This window comes from Rhinopithecus roxellana, chromosome 8 (assembly GCF_007565055.1).
Source record: "Rhinopithecus roxellana isolate Shanxi Qingling chromosome 8, ASM756505v1, whole genome shotgun sequence".
Taxonomy (NCBI): Eukaryota; Metazoa; Chordata; class Mammalia; order Primates; family Cercopithecidae; genus Rhinopithecus; species Rhinopithecus roxellana.
In genome coordinates this window covers 97,419,886-97,438,465 of record NC_044556.1, presented here as the reverse complement: position 1 = coordinate 97,438,465, position 18,580 = coordinate 97,419,886, and the positions used below count along the sequence as shown (strand labels likewise).

The window sequence follows — 18,580 nt, the reverse complement described above, 5'->3', positions numbered from 1 at the left end:
CTCCATGCTCTGTTTCCTTTGTCTTTAAATGCTCCTCCCTTGATATCCACTGGACTCGATCCTCTTTCGAGCCTTTGCTCAGATCTCACCTTTTCAGTCAGGTTTGCCTTGCCCACTCAGTTTCATATTGTAATTTTACCCTACTTCACCGTCCACCCCAGCTTTCCAATCTTTTCACCCTTTTATGTACTTACATTACTTTTTACCTTTTTGTCATAGCCTTCATCATCTTACAACACACTTTCTAATTGTTATGATATTATTGTCTCTCCCACTATAATGTTAAGTTCCATGAAGCAAAAGATCTTTGTCTCTTTTGGTTACTGATAGAACCCCAATTTGCAGAACACAGTCAGGCACAGAGTAGATATGAAATAAAACTCTGGAATGTTGAATATTGATCTTTTACAATGACTGTTCACTAACATATCCTAAGTCACTTACAGCAGCTGACTTGAATTCAGTGCTATTCGAGTCTGCACAGGCTCAGGAGTAAAGACTGGTTTGCCAGAAGTTCCATGCAGCCACTGCATAGGCAAAACACATTTTCTGGACTTTCAGGGATACATTTTCACTGTCAGCTGCCACCCAGGATGGTTCAGGGAAAGAATTTCACAAGCTCTGCACTATGCCCGAAAACAAAGAATGCACTTCTAGTGCGTCTGTGTTCCCAGGAAGACCGGAAATGCCTCAGTGATGAGACCACTGGTGTATTTCTTTCTTTCTTACCTTACGCAACATCTAACAAGAGGCAGGTTCATAATAATTACTCAGCAGATATTGACTGAATTCATTTGAGAGCTTCCGAGATGGAAAACTCTTTTTTGAGAAATAAACTCTTAGCTTGGATGCAGTGGTTGGGTGGCGTTTTATTATTCTAGAGAGATGCTGACTCAGTGATGGGGGAATGGAGTAAAGGGAGAAGAAAGGCTTTTAGACTAAGCATATGGATTACTTAGAGTTCCTCCTCTGGCTTCTCAAGGTGTATGTTTTGATTTTCTTGGCTTCTTATGAATCTTGTTCAGCTGTCTAGCTGCTGCCTGCTGTCCTGTTCACAGTGGGGAGTTAGCACAGGGCCAGTAGAGCTGGCGGCTGCACTGTGAGTTTGTTCCTCTGTGCTGTCTAGTCATCAGAGTCCCTCTTGCAAAACCAAGAAGAATAAACCACAATCTGCTTCTAGCTATAAATCTACCCTGGGGATGACAAGCTGATGTCACCCAACTGGCCAGCTCACTGGATTGTGACCACAGCCTGTGGCTGCATTCTTAGTGTTGTGTTGTGTAATTGCAGGAAAGTGCCTGCACAGACCCTACACATCCCTTAGTTAAAGATTTACAGCCTAACGCACCTACTTTTTTGTCTTCTGCTCCCTAGGACAGCACCCACACAGAAAGAGGATGATTTCCCTTAACTCATCCCCTGTAAGTTACTGCAGTTCATCTCATGGGAGGGGCTGAAATACATGCTAGCAACTCCTCTTACTTCAAAGTAAGAGTCAGCTTTTTCTCCCTACTTGGGACATCAAGCCTAGCATGCAAGACTGAAAATTTTTTTCTTCATTTTTGCTTAATTCTCATGCCAAAGTATACTATAATAAATATGTGAAGTTAGTTATATTGTTCAAAGATGTACACAGGCACATTTATCCCTGCTAATACATCAAAGAAGCATTTATGAATGCCCATCTTTTTAAAAAGTTTGCATCATTCTCTGCTGAAGGAGCCTGCTCACTGGTTAAATGTTGCAGTCCCTCCGGGCAGTGGTGTGCCTTCATTAATAGAGAGAACTGAAGAGCCAGAGCTGGTGAGTCTTCTGAGGAGCAGGGAAGTAAGGTGTGCTTAAGGCGCAAAGGCTGCTTGAGTGGCATCAGGGAATTCAAGACAGGTGACAACTCTAGAGTCACTTGCTGAAAGAATTTTGAAAACCTTCCTCATTCAGCACCTGGGAGTGCCCTCTGAAAGGCCCTTCTTAAAATGCTTCCAGAATAGAGAACTCAGTCTGGTGAAGAGCCAAGGAAGCCTTTTCCTTGCAAGGCTGACCACTGGCATCTGCCTTCCCGTGCTGGCTGTAGGCATCTTGTTTTATAGGATGTACATTTAGAACCTGCAGATTTCAATTCCGTACCAGGTGCTCATATTTAGGACAAGATCTTCAAGGTCACAGCTTTTCCCATTCTTTCTTTCCTTGAATTAGCAGTTTTGGAAGTACTTTGAGTGGTCCAAACCATGGTGTTTCTACCTTAGGTGAAGAAAGGCTATGAATGAGACTGAGATGGTTACTATACAAATTTGAAACATCCAGGGAGGAAGGAGAGGATAAATACCTGTCTTACCCGAAAAAGCAGTGGCAATTACGAAGATCTGACACATAAATGAGAATCATGAAGCAATAGGAAAAATTCCATTGAACCCAAGCTCCTATAGCCCGTTAGCTTGATGAACTGGGACAACACCTGAGGCCTTCAGTCACTTGTTTTACCTTCTGAAAAGCATTTACTGAAATACCTACTATGAGCCTACAAATCTTCTAGAAGATAAAAGTAAAACTGTAAATAATACCAGTGTCTGCTGCCAATGGCAGTGCATTCTAATGGGGGATGCCAGAGAGATAGAGATATAAAAAATAATTTGGGGTTGGGTGTGGTGGCTCATGCCTGTGACCCCAGCACTTTGGGAGGCCGAGATGGGCGGATCGCTTGAGCTCAGCCATTTGAGACGAGCCTGGACAACATAAGGAGACCCCATCTCTACGAAAAAATTCAAAAATTAGTTAGTGTGGTGGCGCTTCTTGGAGAGCTACTTGGGAGGCTGAGGTGGGATGATCACTTGAGCCTGGGAGGTTGAGGCTGCAGTGAACCATGATTATGCCACTTCACTCCAGCCTGAACAACAGGGCAAGATTCTGTCTCAAAAAATTAAAAAATGAAAAATAAATAAATAATTTTGAATCAATCTCATAAGTGCAACCAGTAAAACAACATGAATGCATGAGCACTTAGAGTGTTCTTGTTCTTGAGCTAAAAATGTACACGGATGATCTCATTCAATCTTCACAATAAATTTCTGAGGTAGGTAGCATGACCAGTCTGCTGTGCAGATGAGAAAACTGAGCTCAGTGGACTGAAACCCATCTCGCAACTAGTAAGAGGCAGACCTAACATCAGAACCTGGGTCTGTCTGACTCCAACGCCCATTCTTGCTGCCAAGATTCTGTACAACTTTCCGTGTGATAAAAAATTATATACCAAATATTTTAAGAGTCTCTAGAAAGAGACGTGATTAGGACAGTGGAAAGAATGATAACAGGATAAACTTTGAGGGGATGTCACTTTGAACTACTTCTTTATTCCATTTTATTTCTTCTACTGACATATTTGTGCTGTTTAAAACTCATTCTCTTATATTAGGAATATAAAAGTTAATTCATCAGTATCTGCCTTTAAAAGTATATGTGTGGTGTCGTTACACTACACAGAAAGTGGTATGCTATTTAAATAATATAAATTTAAATATATATTAAATGTAAATAATATTATACCACTTTATATGTAGTGTAAGGAACTTTAACATTTCTCCTTCCCGTCCTTTGTGCTATTATTGTCATATACTTATTTTTACATATGCTAAGAACACACAATCCATTGTTTACTATTCTTGCTTTAGAGCAAAATTGCTCTTTCAGAGCAATTAAAAATTTCTAAACATGATTTTATTTATTTCATTCCCAATGTTCTATATCTTTGTGTAGATCCAAGTTTCTGACCTACATTATTTTTCTTCTGCCTGAAGAACTTTCTTGAACAGCTCTTGAGTGTAGGTCTGTTGGCAAGGCATTCTGTCAGTTTTGTTTGCATGAGAAAGTATTTCTCTTACATTTTTGAAATATATTTTCGCTGGGAATGGAATTCTATGTTGATAGTTCCACAAGATGGCGGTTCTCCCAACCATCTTAGCACTTTATAGATGTCCCTCTACGACCTGCTGGCTTGCATGTTTTCTGAGGAGTCTTTTGCAGGGCTTGCCTTTGTTCTTCTCTGTGGAATGTGTCTTTTTTCTGGCTGCCTTCAAGATTTTCTTTTTGTCATTTGTTTTCAGCAGTTTGAATGTATGTCTTTTGTTTCCAGCAGTTGTTGCATGTGGTTTTGTTGTTTATTTATTCATTTGTTCATTTGTATATTTATGCTCCTTGGTACTATCTGATCTTCCTTTTTTTTTTTTTTTTTTTCTGTGAGACAGGGTCTCCCTCTGTCTTCAGGCTGGAGTGCAGTGGCACCATCTCAGCTCACTGTAACCTCTGCCTCCTGGGTTCAAGTGATTCTCCCGCCTCAGTCTTCTGAGTAGTTGGGATTACAGGCGTGTGCCACCACCGCCCGACAAATTTTTATATTTTTAGTAGAGATGGGGTTTCTCCCAACCTCAGGTGATCTGCCCACCTGGGCCTCGCAAAGATCTCGGATTACAGGCGTGAGCCACTGCTCCTTGCCTGAGCTTCTGAATCTGTGGTTTGCTCTCTGTCATTTTGGAACTTTCTTGGCTATTATTTATTCACTATTTCTTTTGTTCTTCCCTCTTTCGCTTCTCTTTCTGAGGTTCAAAGCATGCCTGTGTTAGACAATTTGGTATTGCTCTGAGGGTTTTGGATACTCAGTAATGTCTCAGTTTTGAACTCAGTTGTATTTTTGCGTGTCAGTGTGGGCCATTGCTGCTGACCCGCCTTCATGTTCACTGATTATTTCCTTGACTGTGTCCAGCGTGATGAACCTGCGGAAAGAAAGCCCTTTTATATCTGTGCCTGTGTTTTTCACTTCTATCATTTCCACTTGACTTTTTATTATATAGTTTCCATCTCTCTGCGGTGATTACCCATTCAGTCTTTCATCCTGCGTTGTTTTCCAGTACAGCCCTTAACATATTAATCACAGTTCTTTTAAATCCCCTATCAGATAGTTCCACTCTATGTGTCATCTCTGAGTCTTACTTTGATTATGGCTTTATCTTCTAGGAGTGAAATTTTTTTCTTGCCCTTTTGTGTGCCTCATAATTTTTGGTTGACAGCTGAATGTTTTGTGGAGGCCCATAGAGACTGAGATAAATAGTTTTTATGCCTGAAAATGAACATACATTTCCTTTGCTAGACTTCTAATATGGGGGGAGGAGTTGAATGAATCTCATTGGGGAGTGGGACAGTGTTGAGCTTCGTTGTTGCTGTGGTTATCCTCAGGGCATCGTGGACCCTGGATTCCTGGAGGGATAACTCGTGTTCAGGTTGGAGAGTGAGGCGGGGTTGCCAGAATGAAATCTGCTGGGTCCCCAGCTTTCAGGCTGCACCTCAGAGTGGCTGCGTGCTCTTACACCTTTCCCTGTCCCTCTCCCATTGGTATATGTTTTACTCTTAACTTGCAACTTGTTACCTTGGTGGCAGGGGGTGGGACACGGAGGACATTCTGATTAATTTTCTAATGAAACCCCTTGGTCTCAGGGATGTGTCCTCAGCTTTCCTCCCTCTCCCCCATCTGTAATCCGGGGCCCAGCAGGTGTTCCTGCCCCTTCCTCAGAAGGAGAGTTTCTTGTTTTTAAACAATCCCTTTTTTTTTTAACTCCCCCCAGCTGCAGTGAGTTTTCATCAGTGCCCTAAAGACAACAGCATTTATTAACCTTTCCTCCAGAGATTACAATTTTTATTCCATCGGAGATATGGGGGAAGGGCCTGGCAGAGCTGCGCACTCCTGTGCATGTCTGCCGTTTCTCCCTTCAGGTCTGTGCCACATCAGACATGTTCTTAGGGTGCCCACCAGTCTTTTCTGTGAACACCCTGTAGAATTCTGAGAGAAAGAGCCAGCAATTTCTATGGCTCCCTGAGGCTTTACACTGTCCCACCAGGCCACACATAGTTCACCAACTCATCCACTCCACCGGCCACAATCTTCCCACCAGCTTTGGTTGCATCTGCCCCAGGTGAGTGAGTGCTTATTGTCCCTTTTCCCCTCGAAGGTGTCTTTCTCTCCTTAGATTGTGGACTAGCTGTGGTACAGGAAAGGATTCCCAATCCAGGCCCCAAAGAGGATTCTTGGATCTCGCGCAAGAAAGAGTTGAGGATGAGTCTGCAGTAGAGAGTGAAAGCAAGTTTATTAAGAAAGTAAAGGAATAAAAGAATGGCTACCCCACAGACAGTGCAGCCCAGAAGGCTGCTGGTGGCCCATTTCTATGGTTCTTTCTTGAGTCTGTGCTAAAAAAGGATTATTCATGCCTCCCCTTTTTAGACCATATAGGGTAACTTCCTGACATTGACATGGCATTTGTAAACTGTCATGGCGCTGGTGGGAGTGTAGTAGTGAGGACTACAGAGGTCACGCTTATCCCCATCTTGGTTTTGGTGGGTTTTGGCCAGTTTCTTTACCTCAACCTGTTTTATCAGCAAAGTCTTTATGACCTGTAGTTTGTGCCAACTTCCTATCTCATCCTGTGACTTAGAGTGCCTTAAGTATCTGGGAATGCAGCCCAGTAGGTTTCGGCCTCATTTGACCCAGCTCCTATTCAAGATGCGGTTGTTCTGGTTCACGTGCCTCTAAGAGCTGTCTGCTCTACAACTCAGTTCTATAATGAGAGTTTTAGAAAAGTCACGTATTTGAAGTTTGTGGGTTTTTTTTTTTTTTTTTTGGTGGGTTTTTTTTTTTCATTGTAAAGATGGAAGAAACATGCTTTACAGCTTTGTATATCCCAGGGAAGAAACCAGAAGCCTTTTGAAGTATTTTAATTTTACATGAAATTTGGTATATTAGAGGTTTCTGTTTGTCAAATGTCAAAAATACAACTCAAAATTGAAACTACCCTGCTTCACATAGCTGGAATGTCCAAGCGTGGATCGTGATTGAGGCATAGCCTTACCTAGGACAAACAATGTTAGCAGGGCTCTTTGTTTTTGTGAGTCAAGGTCTCTGTCACCCAGGCTGGAATGGAGTGACTTGATCACAGTTCACTGCAGCCTGGATCTCCAGGGCTCAAGTGATTCCTCCTCAGTCTTCTGAGTAGCTGGGACTACAAACTGCACCCAACCTTGTTAATTCAAGTTACATAAAAAGGCTGTCTAGGCCGGGCGCGGTGGCTCAAGCCTGTAATCCCAGCACTTTGGGAGACCGAGACAGGTGGATCACGAAGTCAGGAAGTTGAGACCATCCTAGCTAACACTGTGAAACCCCGTCTCTACTAAAAGATACAAAAAACTAGCTGGGCGAGGTGGCCGGCGCCTATAGTCCCAGCTACTCGGGAAGCTGAGGCAGGAGAATGGCATAAACCCGGGAGGCGGAGCTTGAAGTGAGCTGAGATCCAGCCACTGCACTCCAGCCTGGGCGACAGAGCGAGACTCCGTCTCAAAAAAAAAGGCTGTGCGTGTTTGTGTCTGTGTGTGTATAGTACATGTTCACATGCAGAAAATGCAGGAAGGATAACTGCTCAAATAGTCATTAACTGTGACTGGTACTGGAAGTTAGGTTAGAGTAAAGCAGGTAACAGAAACTTTCACTGTACACTTTGTGTAATTGTGTACTTTTTAAAAAGTGAACTCGTATTATTTTGATTTAAAAAGTATAAATGTGGAAAGTTTCAGTGTTTATGAGAGAAGGATTCAGTTACATGGAAAAGTCACTACATGAACCGTCTCATTCCTGTATATACTAGATTGATGAAATGTTATTACAAATAGAAAAACCTCAGGACAATGTGCAAGTTAGATATCCAGAGAAGTATGCAGGAGATTCGACGGACAGGAGGGCATTACAAAACGTTGCCTTATAGCTCGTACGTTAACATTGTTTATCTTGGTGAAATACCATGTGGGTAAAAGCAAGCAGCATGTATCCTGATAGGAGGAGAATGAACTTGGCTGTCATACCCGTTTCCCAAGGGCAGGATTCACTACACACAAGATTATAGCAGACCTTTAAGAGGGAGGAAGCCTGTAATCCCAGCACTTTGGGAGGCCGAGGCAGGCGGATCACGAGGTCAGGAGATCAAGACCATCCTGACTAACACGGTGAAACCCCGTCTCTACTAAAAATACAAAAAGTTAGCTGGGTGTGGTGGCTCGTGCCTGCAGTCCCAGCTATTAAGGAGGCTGAGGCAGGAGAATCGCTTGAACCTGGGAGGCAGAGGTTGCAGTGAGCCAAGATTGCATCACTGCACTCCAGACTGGGCGAGACTCCATCTCAAATAAAAAAGGAGGAGAGGAAGCTCCCAAAAGCAGAATTCAGGAAGCTGCTTCTCCACAAGGAAGAGAGAGCTAAATAGAATGCGGTTCAAAGACAGAGAAGCTGTTTCATATATGGAATAGTTACGGGAAGGCTAACATGGAATTAAAGAAGCAGGAAATTGAAAAGGAAGACAGAATGTGTGCACAAACTGTGTCATTTCTACCACTTCACCCCAAGGTGAAATTAGAAAGATACTTAGAGAACAAAAGCATCTCTCTCTCATCAGTCACTTTCATTATCTCCTGTTTCTTCCTTATTGAAGTCCACTCTTACTTCCTTCCTCAATGGCCCACCTCCCCATACGTCCTTAACCTAAAGCTCCATATCCCAACACATGCAGAAACACACAGACCCAGAATTACATTTACTTCCTAATTCTCAGGGGTCCAGAGGAGACCTTTGAGTTTTGTGCATTCCTACATCTTGGTAGATTGTAAAATTTCAATGTGCAATGTCTACTTCATTTGCATTTATGGATATGCTAATTAGCAGTCAGGAAATATGACCTTAAAATAATATTTTCTGTCTATTGTGTTCTCTTAAGGGTCTGAATGTGTCTGGCTCCATAAGGTCGGCTAATCAAAGAATCAGGGTTTGTTGCGTTTCCTTTATTAATGCCACATTTACTTGCCTAAGTAGCCTACTCCTGCTGGATAATGTCATCCCTGCATTGTTTCTGTTTTTCTTCTTAGTTAAAATTTCCGAAACTGTACTTCACAGATGACAAACTATTACCCCAGGTTCCTTCCTTTCTGCTTATATTTTAGTCTCCCTTAGTAATTTTCTTTTCACTCTTCTGTTTTAGGTTAATCAGATTCATCTTGCTTGATGCCTCTTGTCTGAATAATCCTGAGATTCTATTGCTAAATACGGTGTTTATTGCCATATAGCTCTGGTATCCTCTATGAGGTTTAAAAGTAACTCTTTTAGTGCTAGTTTGTAAGGGATGTTTATGAATGGGTGTTGAATTCATTTTTTACATCCTTTCTGTACCAATTGAGCAACATATAGTTTTTCTTTTTTACTTTCTCAATTTTGTGAATTACATTAACATGTTTTCCTAATACTATATCATTATGAAGTGGACCAAATTTGATGATGATGTGTTTTTATACATTCATTGATTCATTTTGTAAATATTTCATTCAGAGTTTTTTCATTTATATTCATAGATAAGAATATATTTTCTTTCTCATAATATCCTTGTCAAATTTTTACGTTAGGAAATAGCCTGCCAATATGGACTGTGAAGCTTTTCTAAGATGCACGTTTTAAGATAACATCTTCTCCTCTACAGATTGCTTTACCTAGGTTCTAAAAGTTCTAATTGGTACTACTGCTTTTCATTGTCATTCATTTTAAAATATGTTCTAATTTTCATTATAATTTATTCTTAACTGTTATTTCCATTGTTTTTATTACATGCAAATCCAAAGGATTGTGATTATTACAGTTATTATTTTGCCACCTTTTTATTATTGACTTCTAATTTAATTGCAAAACAGTGTGCATGATACTAATTTTTGGCATGGATCAGACTGCTTTTGTACTTTAGTAAGGCATCAATTGTTGTAAATGCACCTATGTTTGAAAATTATATTTTTTTGGTTGGTTGTAAGATTCTAATACTCATATCTCTTAGATGAAGCTTGTTAATTCTGTTGGTCAAATATTTCATATGCTTCTTTATTGTCTAATTGAACTATCATTTTCTGAGCTAAGTATCTTAAAAGCTTCCCCTATGATTATAGATTTATTAATCTTTCCTTGTAATTCTACCCATTTTTACTTCAGATATTTTTGAGACTACATGGCTAAGTGTATACATTTCAATTATTTTATCTTCCTGGTGACACTCTCCTTTCATCATTATGTACTGCTATTTATTCTATTTTGAGTAAAAGCCTCAATATTTTGCTTACTATTAAAAGAGGTAAGGAAACTTTATTTGGTAAAAATGTATTAATTTTTTTAACATTATTTTACCTAAAATTTTTAGGTGACTTTAATATTTCTTCTAAATCTAACAAGATTTTAATTTTTAAGGCAGACTGAGAGTCTGTATTTTGATAGGCAAATTTTATCTATTTACATTTACTGAGATTACTGATATGTTTAGAGTTTTCTACCATGGTATTTTTTGTTGGCTTTATGTTCATGATGCTTTTACTTTGGCTCTCCACCTTTTCTTTCTTACCATCTATTGAACTAAATGAACTTTTTTGGTCCTTTTTTTTCCTCTAGTGCTTTGAAAATTGAATACTGTGCTTCTAGCCCTTTAGTGCAATGACTTGCAATATGTGGTCCCCAGATTGGCAGCATCAGCAGCATCACCTGGCTTTTATCCAAAAGTCAGGTGATAACAAATGCTGGTGAGGATGTGGAGAAATGAGAACCCTTGTGCATTATTGGTGGGAATGTTAATTAGTAAACCACTATGGACAACAGTTTGGAAGTTCCTCAAAAAACTAAAAATAGAGTTTCCATATGATCCAGCAATCCCACTGCTGGCTATATGCCCCCAAAGAAGGGAAATCAGTATATTGAAGAAATATCTGCATTCCTATGTTTGTTGCAGCACTATTCACAATAGCCAAGATTTGGAAGCAACCGAGGTGTCCATCAATAGGTAAATGGATTTTTTAAAATGTGGTACTTATCCCAGCACTTCGGGAGGCCGAGGTGGGCGGATCATGAGGTCAGGAGATCGAGACCATCCCGGCTAACACGGTGAAACCCCGTCTCTAGTAAAAATACAAAAAATTAGCCAGGTGTGCTGGCGGGCGCCTATAGTCCCAGCTACACGGGAGGCTGAGGCAGGAGAATGGCGTGAACCCAGGAGGCGGAGCTTGCAGTGAGCCGAGGTCGCACCACTGCATTCCAGCCTGGGCAAACAGGGCCAGACTCCATCTCAAAAAAAAAAAAAAAAAAAAAATTGTGGTACTTATACACAATGGAGTACTATTCAGCCATAAAAAAGAATTCTATCATTTGCAACATCATGGATGGAACTGGAGGTCATTATTTTAAGTAAAAAAAGCTGGGCACAGAAAGACAAACATCATATATTCTCATCTCTTTGTGGGATGTAAAAATCAAAACAATTGAACTCTTAGAGACAGCGAATAGAAGGAGGTTACCAGAGGGTAGGTTGGGGGTAGTAAGGGCACATTGGGAGGAGGTGGTGATGGTTAATGGGTATAAAAAAAATAGAAAAAGTGAATAATACCTAGAGTTTGATAGCATAACAAGGAGACTGTAGTCAATAATAAATTAATTGTACATTTAAAAGTAACTAAAAGAATATAACTGGATTATTTATAACACAAAGGATACATGCTTGAGGTAGATACCCAATTTTCCATGATGTGATTATTACGTATTGCATGCCTATACCAAAATATCTCATGTATCCCATAAATATGTACACCTACCATGCACTCACAAAAATTAAAAACTTAAAAACATAATAAATGATGCTGGAAAAACTGGATATGTGTATTCAGAGGGATGAAACATCTAGTTTCATCCTATCTCTCACCATACACAAAACTCAAATCAAAGTAGATTAATGACTTAAATATAAGACCTGAAACTATGAAACAATTAATACTAGAAGAAAACACTGGGGAAATGCTTCAGGACATTGGTCTGGGCAAAGATTGATTGAGTAAGGCCTCAAAAGCACAGGCAACAAAGGCCAAAATTGGGAAATGGGATTATATCAAGCTGAAAAGCTTCTGCACAGCAAAGGAAAGAATAAACAAAGTGAAGAGACAACCCCCAAAATGGGAGATAAATATTTACAAAATATTCAACTGACAAGGGATTAATAATCAAAATATATAAGGAACTCAAACAACTAAACAGGAAAAAAATTAATAACAATTTTAAAATGGGCAAAAGATCTGAATAGACATTTCTCAAAAGAAGACATACAAATGGGCAACAAGTATATGAAGAAGTGCTCAACATCACTAATCATCAGAGAAGTGAAACTCAAAACCACATTGAGATATCATCTCACCCCAGTTAAAATGAATGTTATCAGAAAGTTACAAAGTCTAGCAAGTATGGGGAGAAAGGGAAACACTTATACCCTGCTGGTGGGAATGCAAATGAATACAGTCACTATGGAGAACAGTACACAGGGTCCTCAAAATGCTAAAACTAGAACTGAAACGTGTTCTGGCCATGCCACGGCTGGCTATCTATCCAAAAGAGAAGAAATCGCCATATTAAAAAGGTATGTGTGCTCCCATGTTTATGATAGCACTATTTACAACAGCCAAAATATGGAATCAACCTCAGTCCCCATCAGCAGAGGAATGGATAAAGAAACTGTATATATATACACAATGGAATTTATTAAACCATAAAACAGAATAAAATCCTGTCAGTTTGCAACAACACGGTTGGAACTGGAGGTCATTACGTTAAGTGAGAAAAACCAGGCTCAGAAAGACAAATGTTGTATGTTATCACTCGTGGGAGCCAAAAAAAAAAGGATCTCATGCATTTACTCCTGTGAGGAAGTTTTATCATCCTCCACTACCTTTTATGTTAGTTTCTTGTTTTTAAATTTTCACCCTATTGGAATAGTTTAAATTTAAATCCCACTGCCCTGTATTACGAGGACTTGAGATTTTGGTGTATCATGGATGACAGATTTTCATCTACTCTACAGCAGGCAGAAGGCAAACTCTCTTTGCTTTTTCCCAACACTGGTAAATGAAGTTTTTTATAATTTGCTCTTTATGGACATGGAACCCATTCAAATATGCTAAAACCCAATTCCTCAGCTCCTAAGACCTATATCCATGTCTGTGTTCCCTTTGGGTCGGCATGGTGTCAGTTCAGACTTAACCATTCTTATTTCAAATTACCTGTTTGCTTCTGACTGTTGCAGGGGCAGTGGGGGGGTGTCCCCTTTTTTTGAGTTAACTGTTAATTTATTTTTTTCTTACAACTTCTTTGATTATTTATATTATTTTTATAATGGATGGTATCCTTTATGCATTACCATGCTCCATGAAGCCCATCAATATTTTGCAAAGTCTGATGGATGCTATTTAATGAGCTCCCAACACATTGTCTACTGAGGTAGAATCTGCTTCTGGCCTGAAAGTCACTCTTGTAATGAGTTATAACCATTGTCTGAGTAAGTTTTTTACTTTACAAAATTCTGTCTTGTATTATCAGTTACTATTTGGAAATATTTAATATCCCCAAATTGAATGATCATATTTTCTGTTAACAACTTGTTATTCTGTAGGAGTGGTGCTTCCCCTCCCCCAAAAATGGTGTCCTACATTTGAGATGTCACTAGCTTTACTTTTTCTATTCCTTCTTGAACATTTTTCTACTCCCCATATCACCACCTGTGCCTCAAAACATCTGACGGTTTTCCACAATTCCTTTGTTCCCAGCTTTTAATCCCTCAACTGGGCTCCCACCTGAATTCATTAATGTGGTTCCCCATGAATCTCCAAATTTCTTCTCATCTCGTCTGCTCCTTTACAAGCACTTGAGAGCCTCAATTTCTTCACTGTTTTGTCACTTTGAACTCCATGCATCTTTAACTCAGCAGCCAGTTTCTGCGATGCCTTTCAGCCTTGTATACCCCTTCAAGTTCAAATATTGGTAATTCCAAATTTGGGGTGAAGTTAACTGAAGATGAGAAGGAACTAACTGAATAAAACAAAATGCAAAAAAATGGCAAATGATGGAATGAATCTGGGAGATTAGTAAGGATGGAGCAATAGGCTAAAAGGTGAGGAGTGGGATTTGGAGAGAAAATTGCACTTTAATCAAATGGATGTATAGCTTCCTAAAGCAACACCCAAATACAAGAAAATTCTGTAAGTAGCCAGTTATTTCATTAAAGGAAGGACAATGTGTGTGTGGAGGGGGGTGTCTTCAGAGTGAAGATAGCATATGCCTTATTGCAGATGTATTAGCAAGGAAAAGTTTTGGGGTCACCTTTATTTGGAGACATTTCTCTCGAGCTGGTTTGTGTATTTACTATCTATAGCAGAGATATAACAGCACGTCTAGGTCTAATTGAAAAGGTATTTCCAAAATAGGTCGTTTGAAATGAGAGTATTTATGGGGCTTTCTTTGGGAAACAGCCATTCCATTGTGATTTTCTTTTCTTTTTTTTCTTTTTTGTCGCCCAGGCTGGAGTGCAGTGGCATGATCTCAGCTCACTGAAACCTCTGCTTCCCAGGTTCAAGTGATTCTCCTGCCTCAGCCTCCTGAGTAGCTGGGATGGGATTACAGGTGCGTGCCACCACGCCTGGCTAATTTTTGTGTTTTTAGTAGAGACAGAGTTTCGCCATGTTGGCCAGGCTGTTCTGGAACTCCTGACCTCTGGTGATCCGCCTGCTTAGGCCTCCCAAAGTGCTGGGATTACAGGCGTGAGCCACAGCGCCCGGCCTTCATTGTGATTTTCTTTACTCTTTTCCTAGTGTTTTAAGTGGAAAAAACCCAAATGATTTTGTTTTCTTTTATATTCCAGTAACTCATAAAGTTTATTATGCATTTTAATAGGGCTGAGATTTAAGATCTTGGAAGTAGAATGTTAGGAGTGAGATAAGCTTCATAAAAACAAAGACCTTAAACTGTCTAAGGAGATGCAAGTTCATAGCTAATCTAAATGAGATTTCTATTTAAAGTACTTCAATACAATATTATAATGCTTGTGGCCATGCTTACTGGAAAGCTGTTGGTGTGGCTGTTTCCATTAAGTCTTATCTTAAATGTTTCATTATTTTATACACAATGGCCAATGTGGTGCAGGAGGTCCCTCTTCATATACTTTTCTCATTGATGATCAATATTTAGGTTTTCTTTTGTGCTTAGAAATTGCTGTTTTGATACACACTCATTTTAAATTATTTTACCTGATTTTACCCTTAAAGAGAAGGATAAAGTATAAAGGAAAAATATGAAGTTAAGTCTTTTTAAACCTGGATCATGTCTCTCCACACTATAAGAATAAAATACATGGCCGGGTGCGGTGGCTCAAGCCTGTAATCCCAGCACTTTGGGAGGCCGAGACGGGCGGATCACGAGGTCAGGAGATCGAGACCATCCTGGCTAACACGGTGAAACCCCGTCTCTACTAAAAACTACAAAAAACTAGCCGGGCGACGTGGCGGCGCCTGTAGTCCCAGCTACCCGGGAGGCTGAGACAGGAGAATGGCGTGAACCCGGGAGGCGGAGCTTGCAGTGAGCTGAGATCCAGCCACAGCACTCCAGCCTGGGTGACAGAGTGAGACTCCGTCTCAAAAAAAAAAAAAAAAAAAAGAATAAAATACATGAGCCAAGCCAAATCAATCTTTTTGGAGTTGTACATTCAAGAAGCACAAGTAAGCGCGCAGTCTGCCGTGTTGAGATCCTTCGAGGGTCATCAGGCTTTTTGGGTAGTATCATATTTTATTAATTAGACATTTACACTGAAAAGGATGTTCCAGGGCAGATCAGGTCCTTTTTTATTGTGTATATGAAAGAACGTGGCTGTAGCCATAATTTGTCTGAATCGTGGCTGCAGCTATAGTGTGTGATGTTCATGCTTGGGATCCTGCCCCTCTGCTTTCAGCAGGAAATATTGGATAAAGGAGACCTTTCTGTAGCTGCTGCATGTCAGGCAGGTTCTTCCCATTGCTGTAGTTCACAGAAGGCCCATGGCCTCTAGGAGGCATGGTAAAGTTGGGTGAAAGAAATATCACTGGATGGAGAATCAGGAACTTTGATCTCTGGTTTCAGATGGGCCAGTAACTTGCTGTCTGATCTAAGCAATCCACTTAACCCCTCTGAGCCTGGTTTCTTTCTCTGAAAAATGAGAGGACCTGGACTTGGTAAGTTTCAGTTTGGGGAATAAGAGGGCTCTAAAATTACTAGGCTGTGAATAAGATATCCACTTGTCCTAACATTTATCAAACTCTTTTGTAACACTTATGTCTGCCAGGCACTGTTCTAAGTCTTTAACAAAGATGAAGCCATTTCATCCTCAGATGACACTTTGAGGAGGTACTATTATCATCTCCAGTTTATAGATCCAGAAATGTATGACCAGAGGTAGAGCTGGGGTTCAAACTCAGGCAGCGTGCCTTCAAGCCCATGCTTTTAAATATTGGCATGTGTTAGCATCTGACTCATCTAGAACACATCCTTTTTCTGGTGGGCTTCATAGAGGAGCATTAAAATTACTGTGCTGTGGAGGAATCATTACTACAGAAAGAAATGACATTCAGGAGATCTGGCTTCTTCAATGATTGAGAACGGTGGAGTCTGTTTTGTGAGCTTCGTATTGAAAAGCTTTACAAAGCACGTATTTTATTCTTCACAAAGTTCATGAAAAAAAAAAGGCATAGAGAGTCAAAGGAAAAGAACAAGGACACCTGGGGCTTCAGCTGCAATTAGAGCAGGAGAGTGCTTGTATCTGGAATCCTTAGATGTCTGATTACTGGTTTTGCTTATGTGTAAATACAAGTTGCTGTGCTAAGCAGAAAATAATTGTAATAGATTCATTTAATCATAACGCAGCAAAGTTTAACTTGTTAGAGCTTCAAACTTGCAGATGAAGCTTTCCCTGGGGCAGCCAGTCTGATTGTAGTTGCCGTAACTGACCTACTTATCAGCTTTTTCAAAAGGTGGCTTAAATGCCTCCGAGGATACAGGAATACACAGAAAACCTAACAGGAGTAACTTTCCATAACTCATGATTCATTTTTAGGGCATTTGGGGGCCATGTATCATATGAGGTAATCTTGTTCATGCTTGCAATTTTCACCTAGACATGAGTCACAAGATTAATTCTTAATAACTCAACTAAGAATTCTTAATAGTGAGGTGACTAGAAGATTTCAAATCCAGAGGTATTTTTTCTGATAGAGTTTGGTTAGGTATATATGAGCAAGAGAGCCCACCACCACTTTTGCACTGGTTGGTAACCCAGAAGTCATATCTTCTCTTGGGCTCTTGACGCGTTCCCCTTCTGGTTGGGTTAATGGTGGAGATAAAAGGAAATGACATTGGCTTTTAATGCAAATCGTTATCTCTTCACAGAAGTGAGTCAAGAGTTTGAAGTTGTGTTAGAACTATCCATTTCTTGATCTGTAGAAGTCACCTAATGATGGTAAAAAGTAAAGTGGTTGGGAAACGACTGTATTTTATGTAAACTTGTAAGACTGGACCTCAGGTTGATAGAGTGAAAGGCTGCTCTTTCAATTGACAAACTCTCAAAGGCACTGGGGGCTGCAGAGTCCCATCTAGAATGGATTCAGGAGGCTGAAATCAGCCCCAGGATTAAAACCAAAGTGGCCTTTCTGAAATATCCTGGAAACCAATCGAGATCAATCCTCTATGGTTGATGCAAGTGAGTGAGAGTAAAGAAAGTGAAAAGTTATGAGCAAAAAACAAACTCCTCTTTTCCTGTCCTGGAATTCTTATTTCCTTATAGTTCCACAAGCCTGATCACATCATCTAGTTTTTCTCTTTCATTTTTCTTTTCTTTGCTTTTTTAATCCTCCCTTTGTCTTCCCTGTTTCCTGTATTTTTTTATTTCCCTCTCACCATCTGCCATCCTCCCTATCATTCCTCCATTCTCTTCTATCTAAAATTCTTCAGCTTTCACCTAAAACTCAGTGCTAGGTTTGTAACTAGAGTCTCTGGTGGACGTGTTTCTAGGTCAGGGTTTCTATACATAACCAGATGCCTGTGACTTCTTAAGGATTCTCTGTGTTTGCTGTGCCTTTGAGAGACCTTTTATTCTTGGTTCATATACTATGGCCTATCCAGTAATGTTTTATTCTACTTTAAAGTTTTTCTCCAAAACCAGAATATTTATGAGAATCAGTAGAGGCCAGAAAAGTGAGGCAAAGATTTGGAGAGGATTCTAATTAACCTTCTTTTGCCTTATTACATTTTCATGGAACAAATCAGGGTCACCTCATCTTTTGGTTCCAAAATCACCAGGTTGGCTTTTCACAGAAGAGCTCAGTTATCTTGGTTCCTTGAATGCTTTCTTAATGGCCCCATTGCCCAATCCTTGCCCTCTTTTCATTGTGACCTTCTGTTTTATGTAATGGCTATTGAGCCTAATTAAAGATTGTATTTTTTCTTCTCATTTCACATCACGGCCTTGGTGAATGTATTTTATTGTCTCAAATGCTAGCCAGTCTAGGAACAAACATGGCATACTATTTGAAGTTTTCATTATGGAAGAAGATCCGATGTGGATTTTGGGGAAAGAAATCCTGGTGGGATACTGACTGACCACATCTAGAAGTGACAGCAGCAGAATTTTGCATCTGGGATTCATCAGTCACT

At 40.0% G+C, this 18,580-nt stretch overlaps 1 protein-coding gene across 1 annotated transcript in view; it reads left to right on the top strand.

The window, feature by feature from the left end:
* The window catches only part of PCNX2 (pecanex 2), a 318,318-nt gene that overhangs the window by 186,328 nt on the left and 113,410 nt on the right, over positions 1-18,580 (top strand).